Raw genomic sequence first — 21,392 nt, forward strand, 5'->3', positions numbered from 1 at the left:
ACATGTTGTATCAATACTAGTTGTTGGTTCAGTACATGAATGATAAACCCGACATTGCTAAGTATCACCATTCCAGTGACCTCCTTGAAACTCAGATCCAAGCATTAGTGCCCTAACATGAGATGATATGCATTACATGTTTTTAGCAGGGAATCTAATCTTGAGCAAATCTAGAGAGTAAATCTGATTTTTTCGAAATTGGTGACAACATTTCAGATTATTCCCATGGACTACACAACATGTAAGTTTAACGATGAAATTTAGTGCAACACAAAACATACAGATTGTGGCAGGATTTTACCTCGCTCTAAAAGGGTTCCTGGGGACCCCTAATCATGCTAATTGCTAATTTCAAAGGTTCTTAAAGAAGAGTCCAGAAATGGTGTACTCTGCTGCATTGTAGGATGTAATTATTCTGTGTATAATGAAACTATATTTATTGCTAAACTTTGGCTGAGTGACAGAGTGTGGGTTTTACATCGCTTTGGCAATATTCCAGCAGCATCAGAATGGGGAACACAAGAAAAGGGCTTTACACATTGTACCGCAATACCCCCGAAAGTCTGGTAATGATTCTAATGCTTCTCTTGCAACTCAATATACATTTTTGAGTGAATATTCTACTAACACGTGAGTGATGGGTGTACATTTCCAAACCATGTAAAACCATAATTGACCTTCTTACTGAAGGTCAATCTACTGTTATCATCATCATAAGTTTTTGATCATTAACATTACATAAAGGGTAATCACAAACATATTTCATGACCTTGTGACCTTCACATTTTAAGATTGGTACAACCTTTTCAGGTCACAGATCCAGCCCAAGTTCAAAAACATTCTTTGATCAACAGTAATTTGTCCAAAAGTTATGTTTTAAGCAAACACATCTTCAGGCAATGTTTTTGAAGATGACCTTGACACATAATGTAGTTCATCAATTTGTCATAAAACAAAACAAATCCCAGTGTATTAAAGAACACTTACTTCTTAGAAAGCGAGATTGTTACATAATCATTTTGGAGCCCAGGGTCTTTGTGTCTTTTGACAAAATCAGGATCACAGGTAAGTATAAATAGCCAATCCCCAAACAAATTCTTCCCAGCTCTAGAGATGAATCAGTAAGTTGGATTAAACATTCTGCCAGTTTGATGAACAGTCTTCCATATATACACCGTGTGTCAGTTTGATATGTAAAGGAAGCCCCAAGTCTGACAAGGCCCTGTCCTACAAACCAATTGTAGCACTAAGACTCTCTGTCACAAGTCTATGTTAAAGTATGAGAGTTATGATCACTTTAGCTCTACAATTGTTTGTGGAACTGGACAATGGTCTTTGATGGTTACTGTAATAGTGAGACCTGAAAACTATTCCCAGCTAGCCAGTATACAACACATAATGGTTTTAGTATGCCATAGTCATGCAACCATGCCAAAAACATGTAAAGACAAGAAAACCAGCCACTACTTGCGATGATGTCATCAAAGCATGTTTCTGACCTTTTTCTACAAAATTCAAACTGTTGAAGGGTTTTACAATGAAGATGGACTGTATTTGTGTTTTGAGATCTGAAGATGTCTTGTCGTGATAAATACCAGGGTTTGGATTCACCACAAGGCTACAATGTGTGAAGCCTATTTCTGGTGTCCTTGCCATAATATTGCTAGAATGTTGCTAAAATCAGCATAAAACCATACTTACTCCCCAAGTCATAGAGTCAATGATTAGGGGCTTGGTTGATGACAGACCTGCAGACTTGCCTGAGTCATAAATTGAGATCTGGGGAAATAAGCCTCCCCTTGAAATTTTGAAACCTTCTTGCATTTCATTGTAATTTATCATCATTTGCAAGTCATATTAGCTAAGAGAATCTTCCTTTTATTTTGTTGTTTCCTTGGGGTAAATATGGGGTTTTGTGTTACGTGTTGAGTTTCATGAACCAAATTTCATTGTCATTATCTGGAGGTAGGGTCAGCTTAACCTTCACCCATTCTATGAGTTACAATTTGATGAAGAATTTAGGGAGGTGTGGCATACCACATGTGATCTGAAAATCTTAGAATATATATAATGTATGAAACTGTGACATATATATGCTTTGCTCATCTGGCAAGGTTGCTATTTATATTGAAAGTTTCAGTAACATCACCGATGTGATGGACATTGTTACACTTCCGATATCCTGAGATTTAAGGAGTAATTTTTCAGTGTAAAAACCCCAAGCACTGAATGCTTTGCATGCTTAATATGTAGAAAATACTGTGTGTGTAATGCATTATTTTATACAAACATATACAAATATATGCAAATTTATACAAAAATATACAAATATATACAAATACCTAGAGTGAACCTTCAGTAACCCAAGTTTGTTGTAAGAGGTGACTAATGGGATTGGGTGGTCAGGCTCACTGACTTGGCTGACATGTCATTGTATCCCAGTTGCATAGAAAGATGTTCATGCTGTTGATCGCTGGATTGTCTGGTAGAAACTTGACTATTTACAGACTGCAGACGTATAGCTGGAATATTTCTAAGTGTAGTGTAAAACAACCAAGCAATACAGTGAGGTGTTTACATTACATCACAGAGTAAAAAAACAAATCTGAAAACGAATACAAGTCAGCAGGTACTACATCAATATAATCATCAAGTATATCGGGAAAGCCTTATGTTTGGGCTGAAGGAACCTAACATGGGGTGAGTCAGGACATGTTGCTTAAGGCTCATCAGCAGTAATGCAGCAATTCACAGATAGACCTGACAAGAGGCCTTGCCAAACTAACACATCTTATACAATTTATGACTTGTACACACCTGTTTGATAAATAATAGAAGTTAAAAAAAATCCTTTAAAAAAATCCAAAACATCTAATTCTAATGACCATGAATAGTGAATTCATATGGGGGTATGGTTTGATTTACCAAATATGCAAGCAAACCGTTTCATATTTCTAACATGGAAATCATCCTTAGACAGGTCAACACAGAAGCTTGACAAACCTGCAAGCTTTATCTGGTCATGTATTAAAGATCTGATTGGCGCCTGTGGGACATTCACAGATATAATTCCATCAAGTTAGCCTGATGTGTGTCTATTCTAGTGAGAATTGATACAATAAGTGGTAGTCCAGACAATTCATTCCTTCATCAATCTGGTTATGTTCTCGATACAACTTACATGGAGGCGGAGTAATGTTCTTTTCACAGCTTTGGTGGGAAACATTTCAACCTGATCGAATTTTCACCAAGATATCAGGGCCTAACACAGTGCAAACAGCACAGTACATTGAGCTTAATTTGAAAGGTTTTACAGTTATTATAAGAAGAGAAGTGTCAGTTAATTGTTTAAAAATAACATTAAAATTTTTTTTGACTAACAACTAGTCCCTTCAATGAACATATTTTACCCAAAAATGTTCACAGTAAAACAAATATAACATAATGAAATGGAGATCTCAGACTTCTTTCATTTTCAAAAACTATGGGAATCTAGACTTGCCACATTTTCTAGACTTGCATTGGATATATTTGCTTCAGGGTCTGTAGGACAGAATAATTTTTTTAAACAAGTTTTACAAGTTTTTAAGTTTATTTACAAGTTAATCCCCAAAACGAAGGCTATTCCACCGTCCTGTGTGACCCCAGAATTTGTAATTCAAACATATGCTCTAATTTGTATAAAACATGATAGCATGTGTCTGAGTATCATATTTTTGGTCTATCTTGTAGGAATTTCAAACATAAAGAAACAAAGAAAATAAACATAAGAACAAAGCACTCACAAAAAGTGACATTCTGATAAGAAGATATCTGAAAAGACCCCATGGGCCATATGGTTAATGACAAAAATTCTATTTAGTCTCTGCTTTTCTGAAACTCTGATATGCTCTAACACCTTATGCTCTAACACCTAACTTTTGATCTGGTAGAAAATACAGGGAATGTTTTGTGCTAAACATGGCAGTTGAAACGTCATCAAACCTTTAATCCCCTGCCATGGGTGCCTGCAGAACAGGTGAAAAACATCCTTCTGAGACACAAGTAGAACATGGACTTGCCCTAGGACACCTTTTTTCTTCTAATTTCCTGAACCTCCAAACTTAAATAGAATCTCAAATGAGTTGCTATAATGACGATGAAAATCGAGACCATAATCAACACTGCCTGAATGTGGTAAAAAAGTGATATAACCACAGGTACACATGTTCTATTATTCATTTACATGTCGGAAGCAGTTCCTGTCTTGGGGTATTGGCTTTCTTTTTTGAAGACATGCATGCTGTGTTCGTTCACCATTTTAAGTACTGGTAGACACTACTAGGAATGTCCCTCAAAATGCTACTAATGTGTTTTCAGGTGTGTTTCAAAGTTCAGAAGTTTTGATACTGTGCTTTGTCCTTTTGTCATGGTACCTCAGATTCTTAACATTTCTTGCAGAACCTTCAGCATAAATTTTAGCTAAAACTCTCTCCCTCATTCCATCTTCATCTCATTTTCATATGACTCAAACCATTTTAGCCCTTGAGGTCCTAAAAGTAAAAGTCATGATGGTTCCTTTATCCTTTCCTTAATACTTTCCTTTATGCATTATACTTTCCTTTATACTAAAACTTTCCTTTATATGTTATACGTCCCTTAAAACTTTCTTATATACATTATATGTACCATCCTTTGTTATACTTTTCTTCAAATTTTCCTTTATACAGTATACTTCCTTTTATACTTACACTTTCCTTTATATGATTTACTTTCCTTTATACCTATACTTTTCTTTTTATGTCATACTTTCCTTTATACTTATACTTTCCTTTATACTTATATCTTCATTTATGTGTATATTCTTTCCTTTATACCTTACACTTTCCTTATACGTTTTGCATTTCCTTAAAATAATCAAGTTTGTTAAGCCTGGCACATAACTATATTTTGGGGATTATACCTTAAGGTATTTTACTACACCAACTTGAAGGTACAGGTTCCCAGGAGGTGCTATGGTTTGGTGAACTTGACAATGCAACCAGAATTCCCTGGATCCTGGATCCTGGATCTTTGAATCATAGTTTCAGATTGACTATAAATCTGAATTTGTCGTCACCCATGCCTGTAAAATTTTGCTATCCTACATTCAATTGAATTTTGTTTGAAACCATCATTGTACCAATTGTCCAGCCCGATTCCATTTACTGTATTACATGCACTTGCTTCAAAGTTGCCAGGTCCTCATCGATATCAAAAATCTATAATGGAATAAAACATGTCCCACCTCATGAAGTGCATCAACTCGCTTGAGTATGTTGATTAAAAACATAAAAAGATTCGGAAAATATTTGTCGATGGCAGTTGAGGGTACATGTTTTACAAATCCCATAACCAGCAGAAATCAGCAGGGTGGTTTATGGAGTAGATATTGATTTTGTAAGATTATTTTAATTGCACTCCTCACAGATTCTTTAGTCCTGTCAAAACAGAACACTGAAATCCTAGTCTGCCTTGGAAGGGTGAAAACTGGACATACTTTGTCAATTAACTTCCAGGCCTCGGTATGAATAGTCAATTGTTACAGGTAGGGAATTGAGGAACCTCAGGATTAAAATATTCTAGTGCATTTCATGAACTGTTTTTTTCTCAGTCCCTTCTCCATAAGGCAATGACCTTCCCCTTCCTACCTTCATGACCTTCCCCTTCCTACCTTCATGACCTTCCCCTTCCTACCAATAAACTACCTGAAACAAAAGAACTGATATCGCTCTGTGCTCCCCACCCTCCCTCTATATATGATATAGTCATGGTAAATGCTCCACCACCACTTTTGATACAGGTATGGTAAATGCTCCCCGAGTACTCTTGATACAGTCATTGTAAATGCTCCCCCAGTACCCTTGATAGTTATTAGAAATGCTCCACCACCACTTTTGATATAGTCATGGTAAATGCTCCCCTACTACCCTCGATACAGGTATGGTAAATGCTCCCCGAGTACTCTTGATATAGTCATGGTAAATGCTCCCCTACTACCCTCGATACAGTCATGGTAAATGCTCCCCCAGTACTCTTGATACAGTCATGGTAAATGCTCCCCCAGTACCCTTGATAGTTATTGGAAATGTTCCACCACCACTTTTGATACAGTCATGGTAAATGCTCCCCCAGTACTCTTGATACCGTCATGCTAAATGCTCCACCACCACTTTTGATACAGTCATTGTAAATGCTCCCCCAGTACTCTTGATACAGTCATGCTAAATGCTCCACCACCACTTTTGATACAGTCATTGTAAATGCTCCCCCAGTACTCTTGATACAGTCATGCTAAATGCTCCACCACCACTTTTGATACAGTCATGGTAAATGCTCACCCAGTACTCTTGATACAGTCATGCTAAATGCTCCACCACCACTTTTGATACAGTCATTGTAAATGCTCCCCCAGTACTCTTGATACAGTCATGCTAAATGCTCCACCACCACTTTTGATACAGTCATTGTAAATGCTCCCCCAGTACTCTTGATACAGTCATGCTAAATGCTCCACCACCACTTTTGATACAGTCATGGTAAACGCTCCCCCAGTACTCTTGATACAGTCATGCTAAATGCTCCACCACCACTTTTGATACAGTCATGGTAAATGCTCCCCCAGTACTCTTGATACAGTCATGCTAAATGCTCCACCACCACTTTTGATACAGTCATGGTAAATGCTCCCCCAGTACTCTTGATACAGTCATGCTAAATGCTCCACCACCACTTTTGATACAGTCATGGTAAATGCTCCCCTACTACCCTCGATACAGTCATTGTAAATGCTCCCCCAGTACTCTTGATACAGTCATGCTAAATGCTCCACCACCACTTTTGATACAGTCATTGTAAATGCTCCCCCAGTACTCTTGATACAGTCATGCTAAATGCTCCACCACCACTTTTGATACAGTCATGGTAAATGCTCCCCCAGTACTCTTGATACAGTCATGCTAAATGCTCCACCACCACTTTTGATACAGTCATTGTAAATGCTCCCCCAGTACTCTTGATACAGTCATGCTAAATGCTCCACCACCATTTTTGATACAGTCATTGTAAATGCTCCCCCAGTACTCTTGATACAGTCATGCTAAATGCTCCACCACCACTTTTGATACAGTCATTGTAAATGCTCCCCCAGTACTCTTGATACAGTCATGGTAAATGCTCCACCACCACTTTTGATACAGTCATTGTAAATGCTCCCCCAGTACTCTTGATACAGTCATGCTAAATGCTCCACCACCACTTTTGATACAGTCATTGTAAATGCTCCCCCAGTACTCTTGATACAGTCATGCTAAATGCTCCACCACCACTTTTGATACAGTCATTGTAAATGCTCCCCCAGTACTCTTGATACAGTCATGCTAAATGCTCCACCACCACTTTTGATACAGTCATGGTAAATGCTCCCCTACTACCCTCGATACAGTCATTGTAAATGCTCCCCCAGTACTCTTGATACAGTCATGCTAAATGCTCCACCACCACTTTTGATACAGTCATTGTAAATGCTCCCCCAGTACTCTTGATACAGTCATGCTAAATGCTCCACCACCACTTTTGATACAGTCATGGTAAATGCTCCCCCAGTACTCTTGATACAGTCATGCTAAATGCTCCACCACCACTTTTGATACAGTCATTGTAAATGCTCCCCCAGTACTCTTGATACAGTCATGCTAAATGCTCCACCACCATTTTTGATACAGTCATTGTATATGCTCCCCCAGTACTCTTGATACAGTCATGCTAAATGCTCCACCACCACTTTTGATACAGTCATTGTAAATGCTCCCCCAGTACTCTTGATACAGTCATGCTAAATGCTCCACCACCACTTTTGATACAGTCATGGTAAATGCTCCCCTACTACCCTTGATACAGTCATTGTAAATGCTCCCCCAGTACTCTCTTGATACAGTCATGCTAAATGCTCCACCACCACTTTTGATACAGTCATTGTAAATGCTCCCCCAGTACTCTTGATACAGTCATGCTAAATGCTCCCCCACCACTTTTGATACAGTCATGGTAAATGCTCACCCACTACCCTTGATACTTATGGTAAATGCTCCCCCACCACTTTTGATACTCTTGGCAAATGCTCACCTACCACCTTTGATACAGTTATGGTAAAGGTAGTGACCCCATTTTTTTCCATCTCCTATTTTCAACAACCTCCTTAATCCTGATCCCAAAATTAAAGACCTGGGTCCAAAAGCATTTATAATATTACGAGCGGTCATAACACTACAGGCTACCATAGGTTTACGAACATTTTGTGAATCGGGACCGATGTGTTGACAGAATCATCATTTTGAACACTCCAACTTTAAAATGCTGCAAGAGCTACATCGTTGAGTAATCAATCATTTCCCAGCATACTCTGCAGAGATCTAAAGCTTGAGGTTGTCTTCCTCCATACATTTCAATGATGCTGGAACCATCATTCTGATCATATATACTGATATAATGAAACAGCCTTTAGATATTTTTACACAAAACAGCTCTGTGACCCATCATTTCCATATGTGGTCAATAGGGTAGTTAAACAAATGGGTCGGCAAATCAATGACCCATGCTTGACTTACAGTATGGGATACAAGTGAAAAGGTTTGTTGTTCCCTTAAACAGTATGGCTGGAATACGGGTCCTAGTCAAAAGGGCTGTATGACAAAAGGGCTGCAAAACGGAAATGTCGAGGGGAATGCAACAGGGTAAAAAAATCCAAAATGCTGTTATTATTTTCTTTATATAGGACCTTTTTTACTTAGGGTCTGGGGCCCTTTCGACTTTTTGATGCAGCCAATTTGACTCTTTGATGTAGCCCTTTTGACTATGGGTTTGTGGGCCTCTTGACTTAAGTGCTGCCCTTTTGACTTTGTTTTTGACCTGCAAGAAGGATCAGTGGCAGAATGAAGACGGCAAAAGATGCAGGTTTCCTTTGGACTGGGAAAAGAATATATCCTACAGCAGGATGACAAAATCCTATATAAGAATACCTCAATCAATAAACCAAAAGGAATCTTGGTTTCTTCAGAATGACACCACACTGTATGGCTTCAACTTTCCAATAGTTAACTTACCTCTCCATTGAACAATATTCCAGAAATTCCAGCATTTGGATTGAGTGAGTGGGTATGGTGCTACACCACTTTTAGCAATATCCCAGCAGTATCATGGCAGGTGACACTAGAATGGGCTACCAGACATTGTCAGATGAACAATTCATTGCCTTTCCTAGTGTTTGTGATTGAACAGGTTCAGCAGGATATGCTCACCTATCACCATCACTACTGCATGGTGATTCACCAACACATGCTCATGGTAGTGTCAGAAGTATGCAATTGCTTTCGCTTGAGTGAGTGAGTGAGTATGGTTTTACACCACTTCCAGCTAACATTTCAGCAATGTCACTGCCAAATTCCAAATACGAAACTAAATTTTGCATTTCCTTATACATTTCATCAGTCATAAACACTATCAAAAAGGCCTAAAGGCTACTATCCTGTAACAGGAAACTAACAGGATCGGGTGGTCAGGCTCACTGTTTTGGCTGACACATCATTGGTTTCCAATTGCACATGCTGTTGATCACTGGATCCAGACTCAATTATTTTCTGACCGCCATCACATGGCTGGAATATTGCTGAGTGCAGCATAAAACTCAAATCACTCACTCCAAAATATGCCCCTCTCATATTTGTGAGCAGATCCTATCACTATGTACATTCTCTAGCACTATTAAAGTATGATACATTTGTTCATCAAATTGTAGGTAGAATCCATTTTGCCAACAAATACATTCAACTGCGTGTTATAATGATATGGGAATAAAACACACACATAAGTATATCACTTGCTATGTCTTTGGGAAATATTATTGATACGGGTAATAATTCACTTGTATGTTAAATTTGGTGAACCTAGCATGTAATGAAGGATAGATTGAACTCCATATTCCGCACTTATGATGTAAAAAGGGTATAACAAAACATAAGTTAAAGTGTGCACCACCCATTATGTCTACTAAATATTTTATTGATGCTGTCTACAGGTCTGTCAATACATCCTTTGTAGTGGAATCATCATCATCATCATCATCATCATCACTGGTGTCAGCTCCAGCAATATCAGGAACTCCAACTAACTCCACACATCTATAACAGTCCTTAGCATGACAGTAACACAGCCTAACAAGGCGCCCAATTTAGTTAGCTTGTGTACAAGTTCCAAGCTAGAATTAAGTCGGAATGTGTTCACGAAGACAGCATTCCAACAAGGTTAGCCCCTCAACTTCCAACTTCAGAAACAAATCAATACATGAAGAATGACAGTCTGACTTCAACCAAGACTTGCTGTAGAACATCACTTGCATTTGATAATATTGTGACTCAGGTCCACAATAACTCCAAAAAAATGATGATGTTTTATCACATGTCGCGATTAAGTAGCAGTACTAACGTGGTATATAGCTCATATTTTAGTATTTTCGCAAACCTACTCCCTCGCTTGTTAGATTAATAAAACAGAATTATTTATGATCCTTAATTAGCTATCCCTGTTCTGTCCAGCTCAATCACTGTCACCGATCATGTATTTACATAATGCGACAGAAGTGCATCAAGGTAGTATAAATAGAGGTTTTCTCACAACTAACTGTAACAGTTATTGCCATTCAGAATTCCTCATACTAATTGTGAAATAATATTTACCTTTATCATACAGAAACCCAAAATAATTGATTGTGTAACCATTTGAAAGTGAGATTCATAGGGAATGAAACAATATCTTACACATTGTGGGACATCACCCCTGTCTTGATATCATATACATTGTGGGACATCACCCCTGTCTTGATATCATATACATTGTGGGACATCAGCAGACTTGCTATCATATACATTGTGGGACATCACCCCTGTCTTGCTATCATATACATTGTATCATATACATTGTGGGACATCACCCCCGACTTGCTATCATATACATTGTGGGACATCACCCCTGACTTGCTATCATATGCGTTGTGGGACATCACCCCTGACTTGCTATCATATACATTGTGGGACATCAACCTTGATTTGCTATCATATACATTGTGGGACATCACCCCCGACTTGCTATCATATACATTGTGGGACATCACCCCTGACTTGCTATCATATACATTGTGGGACATAACCACTGTCTTGCTATCATATACATTGTGGGACATCACTCTTGATTTGCTATCATATGCGTTGTGGGACATCACCCCTGACTAAGCTACAAAACTTGTATTGGTTTCATAACTTCACCTTTAATTTTTCTCTTATGTTACTTACCGTGTGGTCTTCTGTTTTGCTGTCCTTAATTGTGTCAAAAACCATGGGAAACAAATACTGGAATTGTAACTGACACGCGTGATACTGACGATAACTGCTACAGGGCGATAACTGTTTGCTCGCCAGTGCATATCTCAGTGGTGGTAGCAATTTTTTTAATTAGATCAGGGCCTTTGTAGTATATGTCTATCTTCTGTCAGGGATAGAATAGGTCCCCACAGGTTCACCCCTTTCCAAAATCATAAATATTTTACCGATAAGCATGCAAATTTTCATTCATGAAACTTTAATAGCTGTTTCTAAGAAAACTTGTCCCATTTTCACACAGTTTGAGAAGTACTGAGCAAGGGCCATAACTCTGTAAAAAGTTAATTGAAGACACAACCATGTATTGTACAACAAATTTCAAGTTGTTGAATTTGAATTTTCAAATTTCATGCCTATGGAAGCTGGGATGTGAAGAGCCATTAACACATCAGTGCTACAGGCACTTTGCGACATTATACAGTATCAAGCAAAACAAGACAGACACGTTCTTACATCATGTCTTGATTTAATATTTGACACAGATTTATGAAACATGGCACACATGTAGACACTGCCTTTTTAAATCATTCAAAATAAGTCAATGGTCAGTCAATGCACCATTTTGCTCCAAATACTGTTCAGTCTACCGAGGCATGGAATGTACAAAATTGTCTATGAATTCCTGAGATAGCTCATGTCATCAACAGAACCTTTGATGGCACTTTCTTCACGATACCTGATTCTTCTAAACTCCACCTTACAGACCATTCGGATACTCTAGTACTCCATAAAGCTGTCCCACTCACACCCAATTGTTTAGCCGACCAGTTTGGATGCACCGCCGCCAGTTGTACCAGTCAAAGCCTGTCATTTACCAGGACATCCCGATCCTGGCTTGCACCGAAAACTGCTGGCAGCTTAAAATTTGGCAATAAGTCAGTAAATGGTACCCTGCAGAAGTCCTGATATTTCGCATAGCTTCTGAACTGATTTGCACCCTACGTCATAAGCGATAAGCCCATATATCACATCAGATTTCGACATGACGTCGGTAACTAGGATATCGTCTGCTACAGCATCATCACATGACCTGACCCAACAACAGGGGAGAAAATGCTGACGAAGTCATACTGCTGTCAGTGGAGCAAAATATTACCTAAACAAATTTGAAAAAACAACTTTTTGTGTCTCACATTTTTGCTTGGAGCTATACAAATATCTCATATCTTAATAACCTGTATATAATGTACGGCAGCAATACACATGAAAAGAAACTGATAATGCATGAGATCAATTCACACCAAATAGAAAAGTGACTGAAGTGAAGATGTTAAAGTATATATAATGAGATAGTTAACATGTCATCAGAAAAAACTATAACAATACTGAAGAATTAGACATTCTGTAAATGCTTTGAAATATTTAATACTGTATCATGACAAAATATGTAACTAGTTATAGAAGAAAGAGTTAGTGTACCAATACAAACCTACATCAATAACAATCAGTTTCATGATATGAGATCGCATGATCTTAAACTGCATGCAAATTTTAAGAAATAGGGCATCTGCATTAAAAGCAGAAAGTTGGTATTTCAATCACAAAACACATCAAACTAAAATATGTTAAACCATGGTACTTGTTTTGCCCCTGCCTGGTTCTCAGTCTTTAAACATAACCCCAAGGTCTGGACTTGATGCTAGTCTAGCCCCATATATGTAACTCTATCAGTTCAATAACCTAATACCCTATTTCAGTTCATTGTGTCAGGGTTATTGAACCAACAACAATTATGTTCAAATAACAAAGCCAATCAACAGACAGACAAAAACACAAAGAAAGGGATGATTAACTCACACGTGTATTAGGACTGTGTGGAGATCAGCAAGATGAAGGGTTCAGCCATTTAGGTATCCATAATTCTGTACCGTATCGACCACAGCATCTATTGAATAAGGACAGATCATTGTAGCCAGGCAATTTAGTTTACAAATTTATATAATATATCTCCAGTGTAAGCATATTCTCTTGTATAATTTAGAAATAAAATCCCATGATCCCATGATCAACCAAATAATCATCAATCTGTGAAATACATGGATACAATGACACCTGTCAACCAAGACAGCAAACTGGAAACACAAGTGGGTATGAATTGAACTTAGTGTTTTTGAAACGTGATATCATGAATGATGTAAAGTGAAATTTGGTTCAGATTCTAAAACTGAAATTATCCCATTCAATCTACAAGGACAGTAAACTAATTGTTTGAACACGCTGTAGTTTCATGATGAACAAGGTACTGCAGCTCACCTGCATGTTTAGATATCAGCAATGTCATGTATCAGTTTATTTATGAAACAGTGGTGTGTGGAATGAACATAACAAGATACGAAAGAGTTGACATAAATAACTCTGTATGTACAACATAAATGAGTGTATCTATTACATATTAAGACATTACCACTAGTATCTGGATGGTAGAAACAAATGGAACATGGCATCTTTATAGAAGGACCTAGCTTCATGCTATCATGAAGGGGGGCCCTGCTGTCTTAACCAGGGTAAAATGACAGAAGACAACAGTACAATATCATTCTTGTATTTGAGAAAAGCAACAGATGTTCCATGGCCATCTCAAACTAGCTAGAAATGCCACCAGGGTTTAGCCGAGCTGTAACAGAAGTGATTGATACATATCACAAAATAAAGTCAATCCGTAATTTTTACACAGATGTTTCATGGATCAGCCATTAAATACAATTTCAACACACATAGTCCTGCCTCAGATCAGTGTACTGAACATGTAAACAAAAACGATCAGCATGAAAGAGGTTCTGAATGACTTGTCTGAAAGTGAACAAAATACCAAATCTGCCTAGATCCTCCTTAAGTGATCGCTAACACAAACCCTGCCATCCTGCAGGACAGAAAATAACCCATAGAGATGACTCATTCACAAAATAACCCTGACTCTTATCAACAATCAATTATCCCCCAGAACATTAAAGGTAATCCTATAAAAACATCCTTCACAGCGATTATTGCTGGAATGCCAGTATCTGTAAAGCTCCTGACCTTTGGAAGTCAGATGTTCTATGCATAAAGCCCTGGTCTTGTTATGTAAGCAACAAGCATTACCAGGAACGGGGTCTTTGTAACCAAGGAGGCAGAGCCCCTGGCTGTTGACTTCCAATCAGTCAGCGCCACTACAAAGAACACTTAGAGGTCGATCTATGAGCATTACATAGTGCAACACTCACGAACAACGTCCATAAATAATGAAATGGCTTGGGGACAGGTGGAGATTTTACATGGCAATATTTATTTTCTGCCACTGGTGTTAATGGGTTTTTTTCGTTTGGTTGGGTTTTTTTTCGCCATTATGAAATAATACTTGACTGCATATGATGGAAAAGATTGTAACATTTCAAGTTTGGTAAAAGGAAAAAACAATGTCTTTGGCAACTTGACATACTTACTTGTCAGAAAATCAATACGAAAATGTTGATGTAAAAGCATGTAATTCATTGAAAAAATCATTACAGATATCAGACTAACTTTAATTACAGATCACCAGCCCTTTCCTTCACAAATCCAAGTAAAGGCCTTGAGGTTGGGATGCTATAGTGATCAAAATTAAATTGTCACAATAACATTTAGAAAAGCCCTGATGGATATTATGGTGTAGATGCCTGTAGGTCCTAGCATCTTGTCCTTGCAATAGGATCATAATTTTTGCCATTGATTTAACACCACACTCACAAATATTTCTGATTGACCTATGCAGTTAGACTATGACAGACATGGACCCAAAGTGAGGTGACAGGTGAGAATGTATCGATGTCAACATCTCAACATGATGAAGAATTAAGGGACCTGGATTAAGAATGAAGGGTAATATATGAAGGAAGAATATAATCAAAAATGCTTCCTGTGCCTCTGGAGGTCTTTCTGCCAGTAATCCAGACTCCAAGACAGTTCTTTGTCCACTTCTGCCCATAGGAAATTATCTTGACAGTTCTCCTTTTCCTCATGTTAAAGAAGTTGACACTTGTCAGTTCTCATCTTTAATTATAACCTGGATTTTCAAGAGGTTCTTCCCATAAGAAGTAGCTTAATGGATCAGGCTGTCTGACTAGCAAAGTCACGTGGTTGTTTGCTTGTCATCAAACTCCAACATGGCAAAATTTTGACAACCTTCATTATATCAGTGACTAAGTATTAAGATTTTAAGAAATAGATCTAACATGAGTATTTCATGTCTAACAGTCTTAACTGCTGCTAAACATATTTTGCCCACATAGCTTATTAACAGCAACTGAAAACAAATTACACACCCATCTATTTCAACCATATTGACTCACACTTACTGCCATCCCACAACTGGGCTAGAAGTAGTAGAAGTGTAGGTGCCAGAAAAAAACACTTTAATAGCCTGTTAAGACCAGAGGATTTGGTAGTATGGCCAATTTCCAGCACATTTACTTTTCTACTCCTTCATCATTCACCAGTCACTGGTACTTAACAGCACCCATACCTGCTTATGTAAGCTAAATAGTATAACTCACTCCATCTTCAATTGATAACGGTTACATTTTCATTGGTAATGCATTGGAATATTAAATATATTTTGGGTTCTTTTACCTTTGACTAGACTTAATTCAAATTCCAATTTCGCTTTTACATTATGTGAACAGGCTGAGGCAAGGACGATCTTGTTCAGTATAAACGCCAGATGCTACATTTCCATTCGAAAGACTGTGGGCACATCTAGTTAGTCAATCAGCATCGAGGCTGATCATGTGACGGATACACCTTGACAAGCATGTCCGATTCGGTAAACAAACGTAGACAGCCTTTCCCCATCTGTACATAATGAAGACCACAAGTTGACAACATAGGTATTTGTAGTGGTACGTATTGCTTGCACGTAGCTGTTTCCAAGCTTCACGGCAGTGGTTGTAAAGATATAAAGCTGACATCTGATTGGCTCAAAAAGTCAAGTATCCTTCGATTCGATTGGGCGGTGAAAGTTGTCTCGGGGTGACTTTCTGCGAGGGTGTTCCGAAATCCAAAGTCAGAGGTGTGGTGTATCGGATATGAGAATCTGACATAACTATACTACCCATCCAAATTCTAGACTCACTAGTGTAAATGCAGCCACCATCTTCACTCTACTGTTCTAAAACTAGGTTTTGCAAAATATGCCATGCTGTTTAAAGGTACTGCTTACACGTCAACAGATGTATTGCAAAACAAATTCGCAGTGTTGAAAAGACTATTGCTATGAGTTCAATAAGTGATGAAACGATTTCTTTACAAAAAAAAACGTACATCAAAACGCAGCTGTTCCCATGCACGATATTTGCACATGATGTTCAGCAATTTGATGCACGATGAGTGTGCAGTCTACATGAATACGGTTTGCAGTCGATTCCTCCAAGGATGTGGACACACACTCATACACGCACGCCCGCACGCCCGCACGCCCGCCCGCACGCACGCACACACACTATTATGTACACGACATGTGCTGATACACTAATGATTTATGTACTGATCATCGCTGTTTCCACTGACGTCCATTAATAATAATGTTAGGGAATTAAAAGCAGCAACTCTTCCAAATGGCGTAACTGGAACCCAAAGTCATTTTACTTTTATTAGAAGAAAATTCTGTGACACATTTTGATGATAACTTTTCAAATGCTTCTGTTCACTCTGGAAACCAATTACTTTCATAACATATTTTTTTAAAATATCCTGTTCTCAAACAAAGCTAAATTTGACTAATAGTTCGCTGAAAACATGATTCGAGTTCCCATTAAGAGCACGTGATAAAATTACGCAGCAGAAGAGAAATTCAATTGACAACCGTGGCAGCAGGCCCTAGATTCAAGACACAAAAACCTGTGCAATTCTTCAACAATCGGAGTCAGTTACGTTTCATGTGAGGAAGTAAATTAGATCAGTCATGGAAAGGAATCCACTAAAGTAATTACATTATGTAATGCCTTCTCAGTTCCAAAAATCAGGCGTAAACCTCTATCCCCCTTGAATATATCAAGCCTCCGTTTTGCGGAATTAATGTTTCATTCTTTTACATACAGTATATTACGTTTGTTTGGGCAAATGCTGGAGTGTTTACCCATTTTGGTTATTGCGCTGTAATACATGGATGAACTTGGTCTATTATTACCATATTGCATCTCTGTAATATTCCATCCGTTACCCAAGTGAAGAAATGATGGTTCCTGCCCATATCAGTATAGTACATGAAATTTGTCAGAGAAATGTTAAACTTATAAGTTACGATGTATGCTAAGCCATGCTCTACAGACAGATCTTAGCACTGCAACTGCCGTATGTTGAAGGCTTGGAGTCCTTGCGCTACGAGTGAGTGAGTAAGTGTGATTTTACGTCGCTTTTAACAAATTCCCGTATAGTATGTATCATATTTGTCAGGGAAATGTAAGAAGACTTTATGACATATGCTTGGCCTTGTTCTGCTAGCAGGTCTTGGCACGACTGTCCTAGGTTCAAGCGGGGATAATCTATAACTCTCTATATAGGCTCCCTGGTTCAAGGTTTTGGAGTGTTTGCGCAACGAGTGAGTATGGTTTTTCCTTAAATTTAGCAATATTACAGTATAGTGTATTATTTTTGTCAGAAAATTGTGAAAATACTTTATCTTAGTACGACTGTGGTAGGCTCAAGGTTTTGGGTGTTTGCGCAACGAGTGAGTATGGTTTTACCTTGAATTTAGCAATATTACAGTATAGTGTATTATTTTTGGCGGAAAATTGTTAAAATACTTTATCTTAGTACGACTGTCGTAGGTTCAAGGTTTTGGGTGTTTGCGCCGCGAGTAAGTGCGGTTTTACGAAGCATTTAGCAATATTCCAGCAATATCACGGCGCAGGACAATAGAAACTGGCTTTTCATACTATGTCCATGTGTGGAATAGAACTCGGGTGTTCGTCTTGAAGAGCGAATGCTTTAACCACTAGGCCCTTGTTCGCCACGACAGCTGTGTAAACACTGAACAGTGCCGCAATACACAGCGATCTTAGCACAATGCCAAGGTATGGGATTAATGGTCATGTCAGCGTTAAAAATCGCGGTATTTGTAAGACTAACAGCGGGTTGTTGAACGGAGCCTCAGGGCCCCGTTCACGAAGCATCCTTTACTAAGGTTAACCCTAACTCAAATTCTTTGACACTGCACTAAGGTTACCTTAGTGACCTACGATCACCTTAGTGCTTTGTGAAAGGAGACCCTGGACCCTGTATTGCAAGTATTGACTGTCCATTGTTCTGATATGATATCCCTGTTTGGGGCCTCCAGGTTTTAAGTACATATCTAGATCAAGATCTAGGCCGATAGTCAAGCAGAAATATTATGGAATTAAAAGTTATCAGCCTAAAATTTTTAGACAATCAATAATATTCAAGTTTTTAAACTAAGGTATTACATTCGCAGGCTTGACTTGATATGCATGGTGATTCCACTATTGATCATGGGAAGGCTTTTGTCGTTTTTGTTTGGCTTTCACTGATCACAGGAGCTATGGGTAGGAAGAGCCTTGCTGTTTAATTTTCCAAATAATGTCATTGCAAATCTGAATAAAATAAATACAAATTCTAAGCTGCCTGACAATGGCATTAAGTTTGGTAATTCGAGGTAAAGCCATGTGCCTCCCGTGAGATCGACTTTGGGTGTATTTGTTGCAATGCTCATTGCTTGAATGACTTCAGATGTGATCCGATCTTTGTGTTAGCAATTCATGCATGCATAATTTAAGCACACACCAAAAAATCGAAATGAATTTGAACATGTTTTATCCAAAAGACAATTTCGGCCTGGAATTCGTAAAGTGACAACACTGTAGCTCACCTATACCACTAGAATGAGTATTGGTGAGTGGGTACGCGTACGGTGGGTGGGTGGGCTGAGTTTAAATAGGTTTTGAGGAATATTAATTATGGCGTGTTAATCGAAACTGTGCCAGACAATTCAGTGATTGAAATCATGAGCATCGGGTCTTATTGGGTTGTATTGGCATGTATCCTTTAATTGAGGGAGCCCTTTACAACAAGTAGGCATAGGTACATGTCATCAACATGAAACTAGTGTGTGCCTTCGATTCAAGACACATGGTGTGATACAAGGTCAGGGAGCACATGATGTTCACAGATACAACATAGTGATACGTGATATACGGATGTTAAACTTGACTTAAGGTCAAGTCAAAGAGATCTTATGATTAAGTTTTTGCTTCTAAAAATATGTTTCTCATAAAAAGATTTAATTTTCATCAACTTCTCAAGTGTAAAGTTAAACCTGCAACACATTCAGTGAGAAACAGAATGGACATGCTGCTACACCATAATTCCTATTGAACATTTCGAACCTGCAGAGCTAAAATCGAATGAAAAATACTAAAGAAAGAGCCAAAGGAACATCTGTGTTTTATAAACCTGTATATTATCACAATGTCAAGGCCAGAGATTAACCAGTCTCGATTGTCCTCCGACTACATCAGTACCCTGAATGCCCTGGTACCTACACGTTTCGCGGCATTTAGAAATGTTCCAGCAATATTACTGCGTTGGAACCAGAGAATCGAAACCGGGTCTTCGGCGTGTCTCAGAGAGCAAAGTTGACGCACCAACGGCAGATAACAGCCAGTCTCAAATAAGCGATGAAACAGATGTCTTTGGGCGTAAAAGATAAAGGACAATATTGACAAACTTTGTGGATAGCAATTCCATTTATATGAGAGTGTGAAATAGGAATCTGCATCGAAACGCCGCACCCACGAAAAACAGGAGAGGTCAGTGAAGTTAAACTAATAGTGCTTTATTGTTCAACTTCTTTATTATACAAGGTCACAACGTTTCGAGACAGATTCTAGTCTCTTCTTCAGGTGAAGTGAGGGTAAAACTAAATGGTTGCAGTATATATTAAGAAGTCAACTAAACCAGTTGATCGATGCTTAGATCGATGTTCAAGTTGGTGATCACTGGGTTATCTCAAAGTCGATTATATACAGGCCGCCGTCATATAACTGGGATATTGCTGAGTGCGGTGTAACACTAAATTCACCTTCTCACTCACTTCCCATCTTCAAAAATGGACCCGTGAAGGTCCCGGGGTAGAATAGGGCTTCAGCAACCCACGCTTGCCATAAAGGCGGACTATGATTGTCGTAAGAGTCGACTAACGGGATCGGGTGGTCAGGCTCGCTGACTTGGTTGACACATGTCATCGGTTCCCAATTGCGCAGATCGATGCTCATGTGGTTGATCACTGGATTGTCTGGTCCAGACTCGCTTATTTACAGACCACCGCCATATAGCTGGAATATTGCTGAGTGCGGCGTAAAACTAAACTCACTCACTCACTTCTAAAATGCCAATTAGAGAAGTCAAGGAGCGATGGAAATTGTACGAGTGGACTGAAAAATCGGTGACAACAGACGGGTGACCATGTGTTTAGAGATGAACAAACAAAACCCTTGTTCCCAGTGAGCTAAGAACGCGTTTCATAACGAAACTGGCATTTACCACATATATCTTTCTCAATGTTTTCAATCTGAACCTGTTTAGAATGGGAACATCCACATAGCCATCAGTTTGATACTGAACAATCTAGTTATTTAACTTTGTCAAAGCAACCCGTTTCTTAAGCAATAAAACCATAACACATAACAGAGGAAACCAACTGAGGCTTAACTACCCTTGTCAGATCAATATTTATTGGCTGAATATTTTTTCCCAATGTCTGCAGTCAGCTCTGTGATTGATTAAGCACTTCTTGCCCAACCAAGCTCCTTTCTCGGTTATCATGTTACGTACAGAATAGTCAGCATCATTTATACTTGTCAGAATTTGGTCAAATGTCATTCCTTAAGCAAATTACATCTAATTTTGATGAACATGGTGATAGCAAGTGCTCACAATCTTGCGTAAATAAGGGAAATATGTACATGGTCTTGG

The 21,392-nt window shown here is 38.5% G+C and overlaps 1 protein-coding gene across 1 annotated transcript in view; it reads right to left on the reverse strand.

The window, feature by feature from the left end:
• Positions 1-1,507: 1,507 nt before the first annotated feature.
• LOC137274430 (putative Ras-related protein Rab-33) overlaps positions 1,508-21,392 on the reverse strand; it is a 107,934-nt gene continuing 88,049 nt past the window's right edge. The window contains exon 3 of the transcript XR_010956181.1: positions 1,508-1,519. The gene's annotated coding sequence lies outside the window, so the exon portion shown is untranslated. The remainder of the gene's footprint in view (positions 1,520-21,392) is intronic.

The sequence above is a fragment of the Haliotis asinina genome, chromosome 2, assembly GCF_037392515.1.
Source record: "Haliotis asinina isolate JCU_RB_2024 chromosome 2, JCU_Hal_asi_v2, whole genome shotgun sequence".
NCBI classification, from domain to species: domain Eukaryota; kingdom Metazoa; phylum Mollusca; class Gastropoda; order Lepetellida; family Haliotidae; genus Haliotis; species Haliotis asinina.